Below are 19,398 nucleotides of genomic sequence, written 5' to 3' on the forward strand. Positions count from 1 at the left end.
CCACCTTTGCCGGCAGCAGCCTGGCCGGTGACTCTGGCACAGGTCCTGTGGGTGTCCCCCGCTGGAGTAGTGGCCTTGGCACAGGCCCTCCCTGGGAGGGTCTCCCTCTGTGGCTCTGGGAGAAGGAGCCTGCCACTGTCGAGGTGGTGAGTGTGCATGGGAGTGTGAGGATGCGTGTGAGTGTGTGCACGTGAGTGTGTATGAGTGTGTGTGTGTGAGGATGCGTGTGAGTGTGTGCATGTGGGTGTATGTATGAGTGTGTGGCGTGAGTGTGAGTGTGTGAAGACTTCCCACAGCACGGATCCAGCTCTCCAACCCTTCGGTTCCCCTGCTCAGCTGCATTCCAGTCCTCCTGCCTTCTGGTCCTGGGGTCCCCACCTCTCCTTTCCTGCGTTGGGGGCACTGAGGGCCACCTGTTCTGTACTGGAAGGAGGTGGTGGTGAGAAGGTGCCTTTGGAGTGGAATCCTGGTGCTGCCATGTTCCAGCGGGGTGACCCCAGGCAGATTACTCTGATGCCTCGAGCATCAGGTGGAGATGAAATTCTGCCCTCAGGCTTTGGGAGGGACCCTCAGCACAGGGACCGGGAGGGCACTGAATGCTCGCTCCCTGCTCCTTCTATCCTGGAGGGCAGGAGCCGCGATGCTCATCTCCGGGCCCAGCTCCTGGCCCTCTGTGGGGCTGGGAAACACATGAACAGATGAACTTAATTCATGGTCTGGAGGGAGTCTCTCTGGTGTCAGGGGTTCAGGGCAGGGAACGGAGCAGGGCCGGGACTGGGCTTGAGTGTGGCTTCACCTCTGATTAGCAGGGAACCTTGAGGCCCGTCTGTGGGGGTAACAGAGCCGGCCTCGCAGTGACCAGGTAATGTGCTGTGCCTGGCCTCACGCGAGGTAGCCTGAGGGATTCCCACCTGAGCCTCCTTTTCTGCCTTCACCCCATTTCCTTTGTGTTTCCTCTCCTTTCGGCAAAGCGGCCCAGGCTGAGAGGCCTTGGGAGGGACCCTCTGGGTCTTCCTGAAGTGAGACAAGTAGAGGTGGCGCTTTGGCAATGGCAGTGACCTGGTTTGTGGTTCCACTGGCGAGGCCTCAGGCTGCTTCTCAAGGTCATCAGGCTTCCTCCACTGTTAGCAACGGACATTCCGACTGGCGTAAGCAGAGAAGGAATGTTCTGGAAGGATACCAGATAGCTTGCAGATGGGATGGCATAGCGGGAAAGCTGCCTAGTTTCCCAAATCTGGGAAGAAAGCTCAGAGTGCCCTGGCTCGGGCCACGGGACCACCCTTGACTGGCAGCCGCACCGAGGCAGGAGCTCACCCGGAGGGCTGTTCCCCAAGTCAGAGCCTGCCAGGCTCCTCACAAACAAGGGCAGGCGAGTCACAGCGCCCGGTGCAGGACACTCCTGACCCCGGGAAGGCAGGGCTGGGCGCTGGCCCTCCTTCCCGGCTGAAATCTGGTTTCCTCAGGCCTGGGACCCACCATGGGAGAGAAGTCCAGCGCGCGCCCGCAAGGCTGTCTTGGGTGTCACAGCATGGCAATTGTCTCATCCCCTGGGGACGCTGGCCTGTCAGGAGATGGAACCTCCTGGGCGTTGGGGGCTGAGGACAGCTCTGGCATCCTGGGGTCTGGCGTCCTGAGGGAGTCTGTCCATCTGGCTGTGAGGCCTCCTCCAGGCGCCTGAGCTCACCTTTCCAGGGCCAGACCCAGGAAGCCACCTGTCCTCCTCCCTCTGACTCGTTCTTCTCTTTTCTGGGCTGGGGGCCTGGGCTGCCATCTGTCCCGGCCTTTCCCACGTGTGCCCTCCGGCCGGGAGGCCAGCAGGGCCGTCCCCAGTCGCGTCCTTGTTTCACAGCTGCTCTCACAGGGGCTGGTTTAGCGACGGCAGCGCTTATCTCGCAGCCCAGACACTCTGCTCGCCTCCGTCCCAGCGGCTCCGTGGCCGTCCGGGGCTCCGGCGGGACAGCGGCGGCCCGTTTCCCAACCCCGTGGAGCTGTGGGGTCGCTGACGTGATTTCGCAGGCATGTTGGAGGGCGTGAGGAGAAACGTCCGTGTGACTCCCGTGCAGCTGGACCCCCATGAGCCCCAGGCCGCCCCTCGGGCCCACGGGCAGCACGCCAGCGCGTATGGGACCCCACGAGGGTTAAGAAAGATGTTTACAAGGTTTTATTGGGGTCACACATGGTCACACAAGGGGAAGTTGGTCCAGCAGCGCGGAACTTCCTCAAATTCCTGCTCGAGCTGTTCTCTCTGTAAACCCTCCACCTTCCCTCTGCAGGCACCTGCCCCTCAAGCGAAGCAATCTTTTTTTTTTTTTTTTCTTTTTAAGAGATTTTATTTATGTATTTGAGAGACAGAGCGTGAGCGGGGAGAGAGGCAGAGGGAGAGGGAGAAGCAGGCTCCCTGCTGAGCAGGGAGTCTAGCGGGGCTGGATCCTGGGATCCCAGGATCATGACCTGAGCCGAAGGAGGGCTCCAGGCCCCCTGAAGCTAAGCAGTGCTTACCTCCTCTTCTCTTCTCCCATGTCATTTCCTCCAGAAGCGTCTGAGCCGTACGAAGGATTCCTTTCCCTTGTTGGATGAGGACGGGGTTCTTGGAAGCATTCATGATTTCATTTGATTTCTTCTTTGTCACCTGTGTGAAGTTGCCCAGCGGTCCTTGGTCTCCTGTTGTGGCCGTGGAATCACCAGCACGTCCTGGTCCCCAGGTCAGGGGGCCCCTTCTTCCCCTGGGGAGAGGGCTTGCTGCGGAGACAGAAATTCGGGACTGCCCAGAGGTGCTGGCTTTCAGAGTCCCGCTGCCCTCTGTGGTGAGATTCCCCTCTGGGGCTGGAGCCTCAGACCCTGCCCAGACCCAGGGATTCATTACGGGGCTGGATCTTCTTGAGCCTGTACAGCCCAGCGGGAATCAGGGCTCACGATGTTGGAATTACAAGTTTCCAGCCCAGTTCATTTTGGAGAGTCCCTGGATACCAAGTGGGACTGCAATCTGGTCATGCATCTGTCTAGGGCCTTCACTGGCTCCCCAGCACTGTCAGGGCAAAGGCTCGGCTTTTTGCGGCAGAATCCAGTGCCCTGGTGGTCTGGGCTGTGCTCACCTCTCCGTTGCCCCTGGTGGACCCTTGTCACGGGCTGCTTTCTGTCTGCACCAATCTTACAGTGCCTCCCTTCTCTCCCTGGGCTGGCTCTGACCCACACCCCTGGCTCGGCTTACCCTCCTCAGTCTCCCCTCTCTCTGCTCAGGAACGGGGGAGCAGGGGGTCCTCTTAGTGTCAAGGACACTTGTCCTTTCTGGCCTGGCTCAGAATCACCTGCTTTCTTCCCTAGATTCCTCCCAGCAGATTCTGAGCTCTATGAGGGCCGGGAGCGCTCTTGTCTTGTTACCCTGTGACCCCAGTACGTGGTATGTGGTGGGGACTCCGCAGGAGGCCCAATGGCCAGAGTGCAGGTTTTGTCCAGATGCCGCACTTGTAAGCAAAGAGAGTCTCCTTTCCGGTTCACATAGCTTCACTAGATGTTCATCTTTTACACGATGCCCTCATTGGCTGTAAGTCAGTTTTTTAAAAAAAATAATAAACATTTTGTTTTCGGTTCTTGGTTCTACACAAAATAGGCTTCATTGAGTTTTTGGAATCCTGGTTTTGTCTGGTTTCTGTAAAAGTAAAGCTTCTCAGTCAAATTAATGATTTGTTCCTGAAAAATGAATTCATAGCCAGTGGTTTGATTAAATTAAATCCCCCCACCGAGTCCCCTACCCCTGCCCCAGCCCCAGACCCAGAATCCCCGGTGAGAGAGTCCTGCAGCATGCGACATCAGCGCATCCTGGAGGGCAGGGGAGGAGCTCCTGATACCACTGCCTTTTCTGTTTCCACTTTCAGATGATTTAATGCTTCGATGGAGAGTGCTTTGAAAAGAACTCTTGCCCCCCCCCCACCGTCCCCAGCCCTTCAGCAGGTTAGTTTAGCTTAGTAATTAGCAATCACAATATGAGCTGGGATAATTATCCCCAAAAGTCAAAAGAAAAACACAGATGTTTTTAAAGCTGCACAGTTGAGATTTTGCTTTTCGATTGTAAAAATTTAGCATGTGAAATGAATTAGATGCCGGCTTTTCCTGAGACTTAATTTCTAAGGTAAGTTAGGGAAAGCCCTGCTGTTTTTGAAAAGAATGGTCTTGGTTGGGGGGGGGGTGGGAGGTGGGCAGCTGGGGTTGGCGGGGGGACGCCTATAAGCATGATAATTTTCAAAATCGAGAAGGAAGCAAGAGAAGCCAGATTGAATACATTAATGAGTTTTCTCCTCCTGGGATTTGAGTTAAAGCTTTCTCATAATTGAAAACTTGTGAGATGCTCCTCTGGGCCAGAATACAAAACTGTAGGTATGCACCCGTGGCCTGGCACGGCAGCGATGTGCCCACGCGGAGGTCAGGAGTGAAATGGGTCTGGACAAAGGAATCCGTAGCCTCGGTCAGCTCTGAATGGGCTTGGGAGCTGCTCTCTCCGGGCTCTGGACCTTTCCCTCGATGGCCTCTCCCAAGTGCTCATCAGGATTTCTCCGTACCGGTGGGAAGGTATGTCCCAGAAGCATCCTCAGCAAAACAAAATGAGCCAACTCTGTTTTTGGAAACGGATAAGCGGATTGGATCTTTGGGAACATAGAGATGACACAGCCAAAGAGGGGGCCTGGTCAGGTGTTACACTGGGTCCTCCCTGTGGGCTCCATCCATGCTGCCTTGTGGGGCCCTCAGGAAGTTTTACTCCCCCGACGAAGCAGAACCAGGTACTGGCCTTGGGTCAAGGGCCTTGGGTTTGGGTTCCAGAGTTGTTACGGGCTTTGCTGTTTTTGGTGGGGTAGACCTTGTCCCCTTTCAGTGATGAGGGAGCAGGAGGCTGGCTGAGGACAGAGCAAAAGCTGGCGCCTTGCACCCCCCCCCCTTCATCGGCTCCCCTCCATAGGTGTAGCATTCCTCAGGCACCCCTGACTGCCATAAAATGATAAATAGTTAACTTGCTAAGATCACAATCCTACAAGACAGGAGTCTCCCTTGGTTTGCAAATATCCTTGAGATTTACAAACAAAGAAGTTACCTTATCAATAGCCCAAATTCCAAAGACACAGAACTCAGTTTCTCAAGCCTAATGTCACCCTCCCCTCCATAAAAACCGAAGGAGGCGGAGGTAGAAGGAAAAGCAAATAAAGTTAAATTTCTTCTAAACCTAAATCTCATTAACAAGGATGCTTGATGGCAGGAATGTAACATTCCACCAGGAGACTCCCAATTGTCTTTACTTGATAGTAACTAAGCCTTCAATATCCTGATAGTATTCTTTGCCCCAATAACCCTTTGTCCTCACCTACCCAACTCCTGCGTATATAACCAACCACCCCTCACAACCCGGGGCGGCCGCATCTCTGCCTGCCCACGGGCCCTGTCCCCGTGCTTTAATAAACCACCATTTTGCACCAAAGATGTCTCAAGAATTCTTTCTTGGTCATCGGCTCCGGACCTCAGCCCACCAAACCTCACCTAGGTTCTAGAACTTCATCATATGGCGCCCGAACGTGGGGCTGTGAGTCTTTACATTTGGACTCTGAGCTTCGGTGCAAAATTGGTGAGTACTTTCTCTCCTTTACTTTACTCTGATTTCAGGGGCTTTTTCAAGGAGTATGGTCTTATTGGAACACTTGCATGTCAATTGCTCAGGCTGTAATCCTCTAGCCCGTGGCTACTCCACGGGGAGGAGAGCGTCTGCCTTTTGGCTGTAAGCTAGTACCCTGGCCGGAATGGCAATAAGACCCAGAAACTTGATGGCCTCACTCTATTCCTGTTCTTATAGAAATTGTCTCTCTTGGGCACGGGACAGCCAACTAAGTCACCAGGACGGCTGCCAATCTTAAGACTCCCGTGTGAGGTTTCCTCCTGAATGATCTAATGTGATCCCCTCCACATGCCCGGTCTAGCCACTTCTGGCCGCGGGACCTCCACTGGGAGCCGGCCGAAACCAGTACCCGATTGAATTAAAACGCAACCGGGGACCGTTTCCTAGGGAAGTTGGCTGTACGGACCACATGTGTTGGAATGTCGCTTAGACCATGATGGATTTCAGTCTTTACTATTTCTCGTCAATGTCTTCTGCAAACCGCCTAAAGCTATGAAATTGAGTAATTTCCCCTTGCCAAACTTTTCTAGTATTTCCATGGGTTAATATGGCAAAACAGTATGCAGTCTTCAGGACATATGATAGCATGGCACAAGCATTTTAGTCCATTCACCAGGCACCCATCAGCAGCCTAGGATGCGATGGGAAAGTGGAGGGATGCCGGCACCCCTCCAGGGCCTTTTATGGCAGGAATGTCTTCCCAGGGAAGGCAGGATGGTGATCAATAGCGATATCTTGAGGGACGCCTCTGGTCGCTTTTGACACACAGGAACCTCTGACATATCCTGCGTGGGACGCTACCCAGGAGTCAGGGGGGATTTGGTAATGGACCTTCTTTACTTTTCTGGAAGCATGGCCTCAGTAGGTTTCCTCAGTTCCCAAGGACTCTACCTTGGGGTGCCTTTTAACCCACTGGAAATAATTTGGATTGCAAAACTTAGGAAAGGACTGAGCTCCTGTAACACTGCATGGCCTCAGTGGGATCTATCAGATCTCCTCTGCAGGAAACAGGGCAAATGGACCTAGGGTGCCTGCATTGCTCATACCTAGGCCTTCATTGCTCTGCACCAGGACTCCAGACTAAGGGGCTTTTGCGGAATGTGTTTGCCCAAATGAGTAATCTAGTAAACTTTCTCCTGACATATTGGATGGTAATTACGTAAATAAGCCTTCTTCTAGTAAACCCAGGTTGCTGGGCCATCCCTAGCAAAGTGGACTCTGGCTTTATTTCTCTCTGTTTCTCCTAATAGATGTGGGGGCTTCTCCCTCACTCCCTTCCCGTGTTAATGGCTATAACTGGAGCCAACTGGGGTTAGTCTAACTCGAGACAGAGACTATAAGGAATATTCCCAAGCAGCTGCCGAAACTCTCTTTGTTTCGGGGAAGTTTCCTTGTGTTCTCTGGCCTGACTTGGACTGCCTAACCCCTCCCCCCTTGCTGGTGGGAAAGCATGGCGTCTGCTCCTCTGTTGGGGCTTATGAGCTCTGAAACCGGGAATCCCTTCTCTGCCTCCTGGCAGCACTTTGTTTCCTCTGTTTTCCCCTTCTGTTTCTGTACCAACACGTGTGCAACCTGCATGACTAGCCTCTAGATCATGCACCACAGCTCCTTCTCTCTTCACTGTCAAGGAGCAAGAAGAGAACCCCCTGGACCTAACACCCACTCCAGATATTCCCACACATGTCTCAGGTAAAAATTCAAAGCGGAGTGGGCCCAGGTGGAACGTAAATCAGTGTTGGAACTAAGTTAAGTCTGTTGGTTTAATTAAGATAGATGCATCTTTGAAGTTAACAGCAGTAAATGTGAAGCTTTATTCTATCGAAGTTTACTAAAGGTCAAATAAGCTCATGTTATTTATTAAAATTTGTTAGCAAAGAAATGACTAAACTGATGGTTAATTGTCTGTCTCAAAGTTCTAATGGGTAATTGCTGAAGTAGCTTTCAAAGTCTTTGGTAACCTGAAAGTTTTAAAGTTTTGCTTGGATGACAAATGGAATTAAATTGTGGACATCTAGGTCTTAACCAAACAGGATAAAATGCTAAGTCGTTAATTACTGAATGTAGGTTTGTGCTTTTGACTTCTTACTGCAAAGAAACTAAGAGTATTTAAATCTGCTGGTAAGCTTGTTTTCTACTTAACTGATTCATAAATTGCCACCCGAAGAATTCTGTTGTAACAGTTCACAATTGGTTAATAACTAAAGGTGTTTCTAAGAATACGAAGTTCTGCTTAGTGTAACTAAGACTGATGGAAATAAAGGGAAACTCTGTATGTAGGAAAGTAGGAGATATGTAAGAAAGATTTAAGGAATGGGAATACATTTTGTTTAAGGTAAAGGAAGGTAATTTTGTCCTAAATGAGATAGTTGTTTAGAAGGAAATGGCTTGGGACAAAACTTGAATGCAAAGGAAAGTTGTAGAAGGTTTGTGAAGGGAAATCTTCAGAAAAGGAATTTTAGCTATGGTCAAGAATGGATTAAGATTGAAATGAATGGGTTTTAAAGGTACATTGGTACAAGACTGAAATTCTCTGTTCAAAAGGACAATGTTTTCTTAGATCAATTGATCTGTTAAGAAAATGTAAATGGTTTTCTCTTTGCCTGCCCAGAAAAGCGAGTTTCTATGTTTTATCAGGTGTTTAACATCCCTAATTATATTTAGGCATGTGCTTTAAAACTTTCTAAGATTTTAGCAAATGTTGACAAGATTTAAATTGTAAATCTCTTTAACTCAGGCTTTTCCGTGGTATGTGAAGTTGCTCATGAAGTACTACTGAACCAGTGACAAACCTTGGATTACATTTGGGAAAATACTATAACTATTCTAGAGATTCTACGCACTTCCTAAAGTTTTAACGTTTTGAGAGATCACCGCTTGATACTGTAATTATGGAAGTGTTATGTATCACAGAAATAACCTGATTTACTTGCAGCTAAATTGTAAACTCCTGTGTCTCTTTAGCTCTAACCATATCCATTCTGAGTTTTGTTATTTATAATTGTTTTAATTCTCTTGTAAAATGAGTTTTATCTTCAAGGATATTCCTATGAAGGACTTTCAGGACAAATACAGATATTTGATATACTTGAAATCCTAAAACTGAAATGGGTAAGAATTTCCAGAACTGACTAAAGCCGCATTCACCAGAATTAGCAACATGGGACTAAATTAACTAAAAGATTGTAGTGTTGTGTCTGTTAATGTTTTGTCTTACTTTAAACATTGCTGGTTCTCTCTACTGTTTGCTCTTACAGACTAGGGATACTCCCTCCTAGTTATCTGTAACTTATAGAGATGTAAAAGTGCTCATTTGTAAAAGTGCTCAAAGCATTCACCTTTTCTCTTTATCTGAACCCTCTGAAACCAAAAGGTCTCAGTAAGTATTCTTTCTTCCATGGCAATCAGTCATTTGCATAAGTTCAATAAGAATCTGTTCTCCTTGTAACAGGAAAGAATTGGAAACACGGTATTTTACCAAGGCTTTGACTGGGATATCATATTTAAAAAGACTCAGATATGACCAGACAGCTTTAAGGAACTAAGGTTGACTTTATGAAACCTGGAGCCATAAAGCCCCTTGGGACTGTTGGCCTGATACCTTGCTTACAGAGTTCCCAGCAGCCTCACCAGGTGAGTAAAGAATGTCACTCCTTGGTAGGTGCAGTCTTGGGAAGAGGAATTCGCCCAAAGGTATTGCAGGCATGCCTCATGGCAAGTACAGGGCTTGGCTTCTGGCCCGGAGAGGCTACTAAAAGTTCAACCTAGAGATTCCTTATACAAAGTTCCAGCAAAGCAGATTCTAAAAGATCTATTGATCACAGTCACTGTTCTTGCTGAGCTTATGTAAATAATGGGCCAAGTTTGTTAAAACTGGACTTGTTTCACAAGTGAATTAGTCCTGATTTGGCTATCTCTGGAAATGAGGGTTACTTTAGAGAGAAAACTTATGTTTCGGTAACACACCTTCATGGATGTTAAATTCTAGATTTGATTGTCTTTAAATGTTTGTTTACCTAAGCTAAACAATTTGAGGTAAACTTCAGAGAAGTTGCACAATAGCTTCTTTAGTCGATCTTATTATTTTGTGGGGATATTAGCAGACCCCACAGCACATGATTAAACAACTGGAATAATGAAATTGCCTAAAAGCCAACCTATCGTACTCCATAGGATTAACTATGCACTTGTGGAGATAATGGATGACCCCACTTTCTTTATGAGTGGATTGGATGATTCATGGGGGGCTCCCCTTATCTCTTGACAAGTTTTCTCCCACTTGACAATGATCCTCTGTAATCAGGATATTGTTAAGGCTGGACCACTCAAAGGTCTTCTTATTGGTTTCATCCCTTAGTTATATTTATCCTAGAGGCCACCTCTGTTGAGGTGCAATTGCAAACAGATGCTTTAGCTAAGCATGGAACAGCCCTCCTATAAAAGAGCCTCAAAGCTCACTATGGGACAGTCCTTGACTGTAATGATGTCACATCAGGTCCAGATTTGTCTTAGAAGGCAAAGGCCACCAATGGATGATGGAGGCCAACTTATTAAATACTGGGCTACATTAACAGATATGCCAGAAATAAAACTTGTCAAACTTTAAACCTAGTTACCTGTATGCCTGAACCTGACCTGTACTTCTTTCTCTATAGAGCAAAAAGGTTATTGATCTTGCTTACTCTATCTGGCCAGATTTAAGATGCCCCTGTTAAAAATATGAATGACAGTTGGTTTTCTGATGACAGTAGTTTTCATAGGAAAAAAAATAAAGATAAGCTAGGTATGCCATAGTGCTCACTAGCACTTTGCAATTGCCAAAGCCTAAGAATTAACATTTATACTGACTCCAAATATGCTTTCCTGGTACTACATGCCCATGGAGCTATTTGGAAGGAAAGGGGATTGCTATCAAGCCATAACTCCTCAATCAAATATGGGCCTAAGTTCCAAAACCCTCCTTATCGCTATACTAAGGATGGTGTATATCAAATCTAGGATACATATATGTGTTTCATACCCACACCCATTGGACAGCTCACTCAAAAGGCAGCTTTATGCTGGGAACAAAGGAATCATACGAGTGGTACTTGGGCAAATAACACACGATGTCTAGGATGGCTCACTAGAAATGTGTTCCCAAGTAATAGTACTCCAGGCTACTGACTGGTTTGCTACTGACTGGGCAAGGTGACCTGGCATCAGATGGCCAGCTCCAAACGGAACCCACTGGATATGTGGAACCAACCTGTGGCCCTGGCTTCCTCCAGGGTGGATAGGACGCTGTACTTTAGGATTTGCCTGGATTCATGGGCGCATTACTAAAACCATTACAACTCCAGCTAATCTCCCCAACTTAAAACAAAGATGGACACGATCTGTTTTTAAATGGTATGATCACTTAGCATCCATCTTTGTTCCATCTGCGGGACTAGAGGATGTCATGTGGCATGTAGAAGCCCTTAATAAATATACTACAAAGGCACTCAATGACTCACTGAACAGCATCTCCCTACTTAATACTGAAGTGTCACAAATACGCCAGGCAGTCCTACAGAATAGGATGGCCTTAGATGTCCTGACAGCAGCACAGGGTGGCACATGCGCAATTATCAAGACAGAATGTTGTGTGTACATTCCAGACTATCACAAAAATGTCACAGGACTAATAAAAGACATGAATACCCAGATTAAGGCCCTACAAGATCCTCCTCTCTCTCTCAGTGAATGGTTAAGTTCCTGGTTTGAAGGAGGGCTATGGCCGAATCTCCTTTTCGGGCTTCTTATTCTTATCGCCTTATTAACCTTAATATGTTGCTTTGTTCCATGTTTCTCTACTTGGTGCCGAGACTCCATTGCTACAATGACTACACCACGGCAGACGATCCTTGTCGCACGCGAGGACGCCTCCCCACTGTCAGCGCTGGATTCAGCTGCCTCCACCTTTCGTAACTCCCTTATACGTTCCTACCCTGACCAATATTGACCCGAGCAGGTAGGGACAGCTCTACGCCCCTATTCAGCACGAAGAAGCTACAGAAGATGAGACCTTCCACCTTCAACCACCTTAAAGATTTAAGGGTCAAAATTGTTCAGGGGGGAATGATGAGGGAGCAGGAGGCTGGCTGAGGACAGAGCAAAAGCTGGCGCCTTGCACCCCCCCCCCTTCATCCGCTCCCCTCCATAGGTGTAGCATTCCTCAGGCACCCCTGACTGCCATAAAATGATAAATAGTTAACTTGCTAAGATCACAATCCTACAAGACAGGAGTCTCCCTTGGTTTGCAAATATCCTTGAGATTTACAAACAAAGAAGTTACCTTATCAATAGCCCAAATTCCAAAGACACAGAACTCAGTTTCTCAAGCCTAATGTCACCCTCCCCTCCATAAAAACCGAAGGAGGCGGAGGTAGAAGGAAAAGCAAATAAAGTTAAATTTCTTCTAAACCTAAATCTCATTAACAAGGATGCTTGATGGCAGGAATGTAACATTCCACCAGGAGACTCCCAATTGTCTTTACTTGATAGTAACTAAGCCTTCAATATCCTGATAGTATTCTTTGCCCCAATAACCCTTTGTCCTCACCTACCCAACTCCTGCGTATATAACCAACCACCCCTCACAACCCGGGGCGGCCGCATCTCTGCCTGCCCACGGGCCCTGTCCCCGTGCTTTAATAAACCACCATTTTGCACCAAAGATGTCTCAAGAATTCTTTCTTGGTCATCGGCTCCGGACCTCAGCCCACCAAACCTCACCTAGGTTCTAGAACTTCATCATCAGGACCTTAGGTCCTTCAACTCTGAAATGGAGGTTGGTTTCGACGAGCTATTTTCTAAATTCTGTTCTGCAGAATTGTAGTTCTAAGAGATGTTTAAAAAACGAAACAAAGCCAAAAGCAGAACAGAAGGGTAAAAAACCAAAACGAGCTGTTGAAGATGATGTCCCCTAGGCCAATGGTTCTCAACACCGACCCCTGCCCCGGGGCGAGGGCATCTGGCAATGTCTGAGGCATTGTTTGGTCTCCATAAATTGGACTGGGGATTGAGTAGGTGGAGGCCGGGGGGGGGGGGGGGGGGGGGGGGGGGGGGGGGGGGAGGGGGTGCTGGAACATTCTGTGTGCTCAGGACAACCCACACAATAGCCCCCACAACAAAGACTTCTCCAGCCCCAAAGCCCACAGTGCTAGAGGTGGAAAATGGCTGTGTCTTGGTCCCACAACCTATTTGAATATGAAAGACAAAGAGCAGCGCAGAGATCCTTTTAACTTTGAGGCCAGAATTTCTGAAATGTATGTGCTGGCGGACTCCCTTAGGCTTGCCTACCTAGCGATGAGACGGATATGCCTCCGGACCCACCCTGGAAACTACTGACGTTGGTTTCCCTAGGCTCTGGCCATGTCGACAGTACATCCAAGGAGCAGAACCCCCAAGAAGGAGGCAGGGGCTTCTTGTTACCCGTGTCTGGGGTGGGGCATCATTCAGAGGGTGTGCTCAGGAATTGTCTGGGACTTAAAGCTGGTCTCAGTGTAGGTTCTCTGAAGCAGAGCCTGGAATAGAGATGCTCATTCGAGTGGTTTATTGGAAAAGAGTTCTCAGGAGAAGAGTGAAGGGAGCGGGCAGGGCAGGGGATGGAGGGAAGGTAGGATGTGGTCTCTGCGGGAGACTTGCCTCCACCTGATCCCGCAGCCGTGGAGGAGAGCTCTGGCGCGGGAACCGCATCCCATGTTGGGGCCTGGAGTCAGGAGGCCTTTCTAGTGTGGAGTGCCTCCAACTCTGGCCCTGGTCTAGGGGAGGGCATCGTCCCACAGGCAAAGGTCGGTTCTCCGGAGAAGCGGGGAGGCTGGGTGCCGTGACCAGCTACCCCTCGCCCCTTCCAGGGCTGACTGCGCAGGCGGGTGGAGTGAGGCCCAAACAGCCCAGAGCCTGATGCGGGGTCGCCCAGATGTGCCAGGACCCTCAAAGCAGGGAGCCCTTCAGGCTGGAGGAAAAATAAGTTCTGTGCTTAACAGCCTGCCTCAGCCACTTGCCTTAAATTGGGGAGGGATAGGGAGGTCAATCACACTGGCACAGCACTAAGTCAAAATCTCTTCCAAAGCTCACAGTGATGGAGAGGAGTGTGTGTGTGTGGCGGGGGTGGGGGTGAGGAGATGGGGGGGGGTCAGTGTTTTTCCCTCTTATGTGAGCCAATATTGAGCTTTTGAAATTTCTCTTCCCTGACGTTCCAGCCGTTTCCAGATTGCTGCTGTCCACGGGAGTGGGACGGCTGGTGGGGAAGACAGCAGGAGAACCACCACCAGCCAGTCAGCCACCTGGGAGCACCTGCCTAGGCCAGGCCCTGAGCTAGAGGTGGTCTGGAAGAGGAGCGTAGTGTTCCGAGTGGTCTAAGGCCAGACAGCTGCGAGGTGCCCAGGAACTGGGACTTCTGGCCTTCTCTTGGCGCGGCTTTCCACATGGGCCCTGTGCCCTCTGCAGAGCGGCAGGGGCAGCCCTGGAGATGGAGCACACAAGGGGGAAATACCCAAGATGCAATTTTGTTTCATTAGCTTCCTGTTTGAAAACACGTGGCTTCAAACCCATGCGAGTAGAAGACTCTGGCCCATATCCCCTATTCTTCCAGGGCATCATTTCCTGCTGCCACCTCTCGCGGGAATCACAGCCTTAGGAAGGAAGAGGCTCCAGGGCTGGCCTGAGAAGCAGCCGCCCCTCGTGGGAGGCCATCAGACGTGGCCTTACAGATCCCGTGGAATTTTGAACAGTGGTATCATAGCTCTTCATATGGGGTTACTTTCATTTTCGGAGCACTGATTTATTGTCGGACACTTGGCCTGTTTTCTCCAGGCTTTTCAATAGTATACGTAACAACTCAATGACTACCTTTGTATATTCAGTTCTGCTGCTGTCTTGACTAATTCCCTTGGGAGACCGTCTTAAAATATTTACCGGGCCAAATTTATCCTCATCCTAAAGTCTTCTCGCACACACTGCCAGACCACCCTTCAGAAAGGCAGTGCCAATTTAAATGCCCAATGTCACTTTTGCCCAATGCCAAGGGCACGTTTCTTTGCTTCTTCACCGGGACCAGGTATTATCGTTGGTAATCTAATAGAAAAATAACATCCTAAGGTTTTATTTTTTTTTATTTTTTTTTTTTAAAGATTTTATTTATTTGTCAGAGAGAGAGAGAGGGAGAGTGAGCACAGGTAGACAGAATGGCAGGCAGAGGCAGAGGGAGAAGCAGGCTCCCTGCCGAGCAAGGAGCCCAATGTGGGACTCGATCCCAGGACGCTGGGATCATGACCTGAGCCGAAGGCAGCTGCTTAACCAACTGAGCCACCCAGGCGTCCCATCATCCTAAGGTTTTAATTTGCTTTTGTTTGTCTACAGGTGAGACTTTCCATTCTCCCCCTATGCTGCTTCATGGTTTCTGTCTCTTCCGTGAACTGCCGACTCATTGTGCTGCCCACTTTTCTCCTGGTTGTCCTTCTCGTGAGCCTGTTTCTTGAGGATATCAGCCCTTTGTGGGGATGTCCTACCTACTTCTCCTAGTTCGTGTTTGCCTTGTTTTCATTTTGCTGGACTCCCCCTTTGGATGTCTCTGGAAACGACCCTCCAGGTAGAGATGGTTTGCCAGGAAGAAGCAACTGTTGAATGCTTAGGTTAAAGGATTATCTTTCTCACCCAACCCCCATCCAAACACAACAAAACAAAACAAAAAAACCAAAAACCCCCAAAAAACAAAAAGCCACGGCAAAAAAACCCCTAAAGCTCAAGTAAGGCCAGAGAGTTCGGCGGGGAAGAAGTTCAAGGGGTCAGAGCATATCCTGTTCTTCATTTCACAAATCATGCAATTGCCCAATTTAGAGCCACTTGGTGGCAACTCTTGGCAGCAAGATGTGTGTTTCCTCACACACAAGGACAGCCCAGGATGTTTTCATTTTGTTGGGTGGCGTGTCAGGAAGTCCCACGGAGGCCTCTGGGGCTGAGTGACGAGGGTCCTGGTCACGGAGTCGGAAAGATCTGGGACAGGCCTGACTCGGTGTGACTGTGAGGACTCATTTGAAACGACCCCTCTCAGGTTTCCGGGTCTAAAACACAGGCTCGAACACAGCCTTCAGGGTTTGGGGGACCATCCAGGGGGCAGCCGATGTGAAAATGATTCTCTGCACGGCGAGTGGATTGGAAAGGGCTCCCTTTCCCCCCCTGAGTTATGACCCTGCAGTACGAGAAATGTTGATTTACGCCTACCCTCTGTGGGCGGTGGTTCCATTTCCTCTCCCCAGCTACTCAACACGACTGTTTCTCATGGCGCTGAACGGACTGTGGCTCCCACGTGCCCTGGGTTGATGGGTTCTCTGAACAGAACTGTGGGTCGTGCACTTCACGGGGATCCCTGCCGACTGCAAAGTCCCTTCGTCCACGGGGGCCGCTGTGTAGCAGAACACGGCCCACCGCCCACTGGGAGCATACACGCCGCAGAACCTGACTCTTCGCTGTTCTGGGAGTTGGGAGTCAGAGGAGAGGGTGTCCTGGAGGTCGGTCAGAGCTGCCTTCCCGGCTCGTAGGTGCACCTTCTTGCTGTGTCTTTCCAGGGCGGAAGGGGAGCAGGAACGCCGTGGGGTCTACTTCACGAGGGGGCTGTCCTGTCCCGGAGGCTCCTCCCCCAGGACCTAATCAGCTCCTAAAGGCGCAGCTACTAGGATCATCTTTTGGAGCTAGAATTTCTACATGTGAATTTGGGGGGACACAAACACTTTGCCCACAGCGGGGACCCACCAAGCCACCAGGTCGCTCTCTCCCTCCCTAAGGAAATGGATAATCTAACAGGGGACCTTTGTCACGAGGTGGGGCCCAGGTCACACGCTGGTCTGGGACAACAGCGGTGGCTGAGTCTGCTGAGCTTTTCCTGGGGTCAGGCCCTGTGCTCGGGGCTTCCCAGACAAAGTCCCCACGTGCATGTGACTGTCTCAGAGACCCCCACTCAGACACGTGTGTACATACCACACACACACAGACATTCTCATGCACACAGACACTCACACACACACACAAACACAACACACAAAGACACACTCAGACAACCCATACAGCACACACCCACTCTTGCACAGACACAGACAACACTCACACACACTCATAGTCATTCTCTCTCTCTCTCACACACACACACACAATGGCATCAGAGCCCCTTCTGTGCCTGCGGACATGACCTGGAGAGCTGGGCTGGTTCTTGACCGTCCCGCATAAAGAAGAACAAACATAGGGGGTGAGCGGTGCGGTCCCCGTGTCCGTGGGGGAGCCAGGAGTGCGCTAGGGGTGTTGTTCTGGAGAAGGGAAAACTCGGAGGGGCTGGTGGGGGCTCTTCAAATAGTCCATGATCTTCCCTGTGCAAGAGGGTTCTCGGTGAGGCCCAAAGATCCACAGAATGAGGAGGGGGGTGGTGAGGGCGTCTTATAGGGGCAGATGCTGACCTGAAAAAAGGCAGAATTATTTGTCACTTCAGTCTGCTGGAGCATCGATCCTGGGCCAGGCGCGGGGACAAAGCGGTGAAGAGGCAGATCGGGGACCACCTTCCTCAGCTTCACGCTCATCTGAAGAGGGAAGACAGCGGAAGAGTTATGCGGTGTCTGTGAGGCCCGAGGGAGACGTGCAGGGCTCCAGAGGTGTGCTGTGGGCAGAACTCTACCGGCAGGAGTGAGCTCCCCGTCACAGGCTGTGGCCAAGTGCAAGCTGGGCAACCTGTTGGCAAGGACGCTGCTGGGGGCCATTGAGACCCAGACGAGGGTTTGAACTTGATGCTCTGCCAGATCGCACTTATCCAGGGTCCGAAACTGCCAGAGTCGTCTGTTTCACACTGGGGAGGTCTTACAGAAAAGAGATCAGGAAGAGGAAGTCGGAATAATTTTGTCACCTCTCCCACCCCTTGTCCACTGTTCTCTTCAGGCGGCCAGCCCAGGTGACCATTGTCCGGCCAGAAGCAAGGAAGGAAGGACAGGGAGGATGGCGGAAGGTCCAACGTGCTTCCGCAGGTGACAGTTGCCCTCTGGAAGGACCTAAGCTGCAGAGTAGAGAAAGAAGGAATGTGGACCCTGGACCGGGAGGCAGGAAGACGGCTTTCAGGGTTCTGCTTTGTAACATATCACTGTGTGCCTTTAGGCAAAGTCACTTGGCCTTTCTGGGCCTCTGCTATGATCTGAGGAAGTGGCACTGGTTGATTTTATGGCCACGCCAGCCCCGAAGGCCTGCAAGTAACCCTGTACTTACGGAGCCCAGGAGAGGCCACCACAAAGGGTGGGTGGGCCGGCCTGTCCCACAGCAGCTGCCGGGCTGAGATCAAACATCCTAACAGGCGTGTTTCGGGAGTGATGCTATTTATTCCTTTCTGGGTTTCAGAACAAAACCCCAGAAGCAGAAACCACTTCTCGGCTCCCAGAGGTTTCTTTCCAAGGATGATTATCTGCTAACCAAAGACAGACGCAAGAGAACTGGAGTTTTCTTTAAACTCTGCTCTGAAAAAGCCAGTGCCCAGCACACCATTCTTCTGCTGCAAAGGGCGGACGGCAGCTTTAAATAGATATCCGTAGGCCCTCACATTTCAATTGAGGGAAAATCCACTAACAGTGGGAAAATTAAGAGTTTCAGAATCCGTATTTCAAAATTGACCATGAACTTGCAACAAGTATTATGAAATGCCTCCATGGTTCTCAGCCCTCCCAATCCTTGGATTTAATGGATGCTGGTAACTCGCCAGCCAGTCAGCATGACCTTCGCAGAATTTCTCTAAAACTCGTGAGGAAGGTGGACTTCCATCCTCTCAACCAGCCTCCTTCCTGGGGAATCCATGCAGGGCCCGCTTCGCAGGGGTCAAAGGGCCCCGCCGTGCTTGGTTTAATACCTGGCTGTACTGTTTTAAAAGTCTTAGTAATTTTTGAACAAGGGGCTCTGCATTTTCATTTTGAACTAGGCCTTGTAAATGCTTGAGAAAACCCAACCCTTTCCCTGGGCCGTTACTGAACTGGGGCTAATTTGTGGCCCACGTCCATTTAGCTTTCAGAACTAAATGCGCAACTTTTGTCTTATTAGCGCATGACGTAGCCAACTGACCTGTCCAGAATGTGTCAAACACAATGGAAGGATGGGTCCTTTGGTTTTGTGAAATAAAATCGATCTGTTTCACGTATAACTGTTCTCATCTGTAATTCCAAATCCAATTGCCCAAAATTACACAGACTTGGTGGGGAACCTGTAAGACCGTAAGAAAGTGCTGATCTCCCAACCCTTGACTTAGATCATCTTGATCGGCATGAGCAAACTACGGCTTGTGGGCCAAACCTGGCTTGCCGCCTGTTTTTGTCAATAAAGTTTTATTGAAACACAGCCACACACACAGCCACTGACATACTGCCTATGGCTGTTTTCATGCTACAATGGCAGAGTTGAGAATTTACAAGTGTTGGTAGGTCCAGCAAAGTCTAAAATATTTACCATCTGGCCCTTTACAGAAAAAGCTTGCTAACACCTCTCTAGCTATTAGAATTGCTAAGTTTCTAGAAGACACTCGCAAACTTTGAAAACATGGCTTTTAAGAATAATGTTGTACTCTTGGGATAGGAAATGATTACTTAGACATAAACCATAAGTGAAAAAGATTTATAACGTTGGTTACGTTAAAATAAAAACTTTGGCATGACCAAAGCCACCATCAACAAAGTTAAAAACAATCAGCAGGCTGGGGAGAAAATGTTTCC

At 49.6% G+C, this 19,398-nt stretch overlaps 2 long non-coding RNA genes across 3 annotated transcripts in view; one reads left to right on the plus strand and one right to left on the minus strand.

The window, feature by feature from the left end:
- The window catches only part of LOC123388701, a 28,646-nt gene extending 13,876 nt beyond the window's left edge, over positions 1-14,770 (plus strand). Inside the window, exons 1-3 of one of the 2 annotated variants that reach the window (XR_006603193.1) lie at positions 2,348-2,702; positions 3,873-4,563; positions 13,879-14,770. This is a non-coding gene — a long non-coding RNA (uncharacterized LOC123388701). Of the gene's footprint in view, positions 1-2,347; positions 2,703-3,872; positions 4,959-13,878 lie in introns of those variants that run through there. The other variant, XR_006603194.1, reaches the window with a different exon arrangement.
- A 235-nt stretch (positions 14,771-15,005) lies between these two features.
- LOC123388709 lies at positions 15,006-17,952 on the minus strand. The gene is made up of 2 exons (XR_006603210.1): positions 17,337-17,952; positions 15,006-17,241 (listed from the first exon to the last, which is right to left on the minus strand). It is a non-coding gene; the product is annotated as an uncharacterized LOC123388709 (long non-coding RNA).
- Positions 17,953-19,398: the final 1,446 nt, after the last annotated feature.

The sequence above is a fragment of the Mustela putorius genome, unplaced genomic scaffold, assembly GCF_011764305.1.
Source record: "Mustela putorius furo isolate JIRA1106 unplaced genomic scaffold, ASM1176430v1.1 tig00003909_pilon_pilon_pilon, whole genome shotgun sequence".
NCBI lineage: Eukaryota > Metazoa > Chordata > Mammalia > Carnivora > Mustelidae > Mustela > Mustela putorius.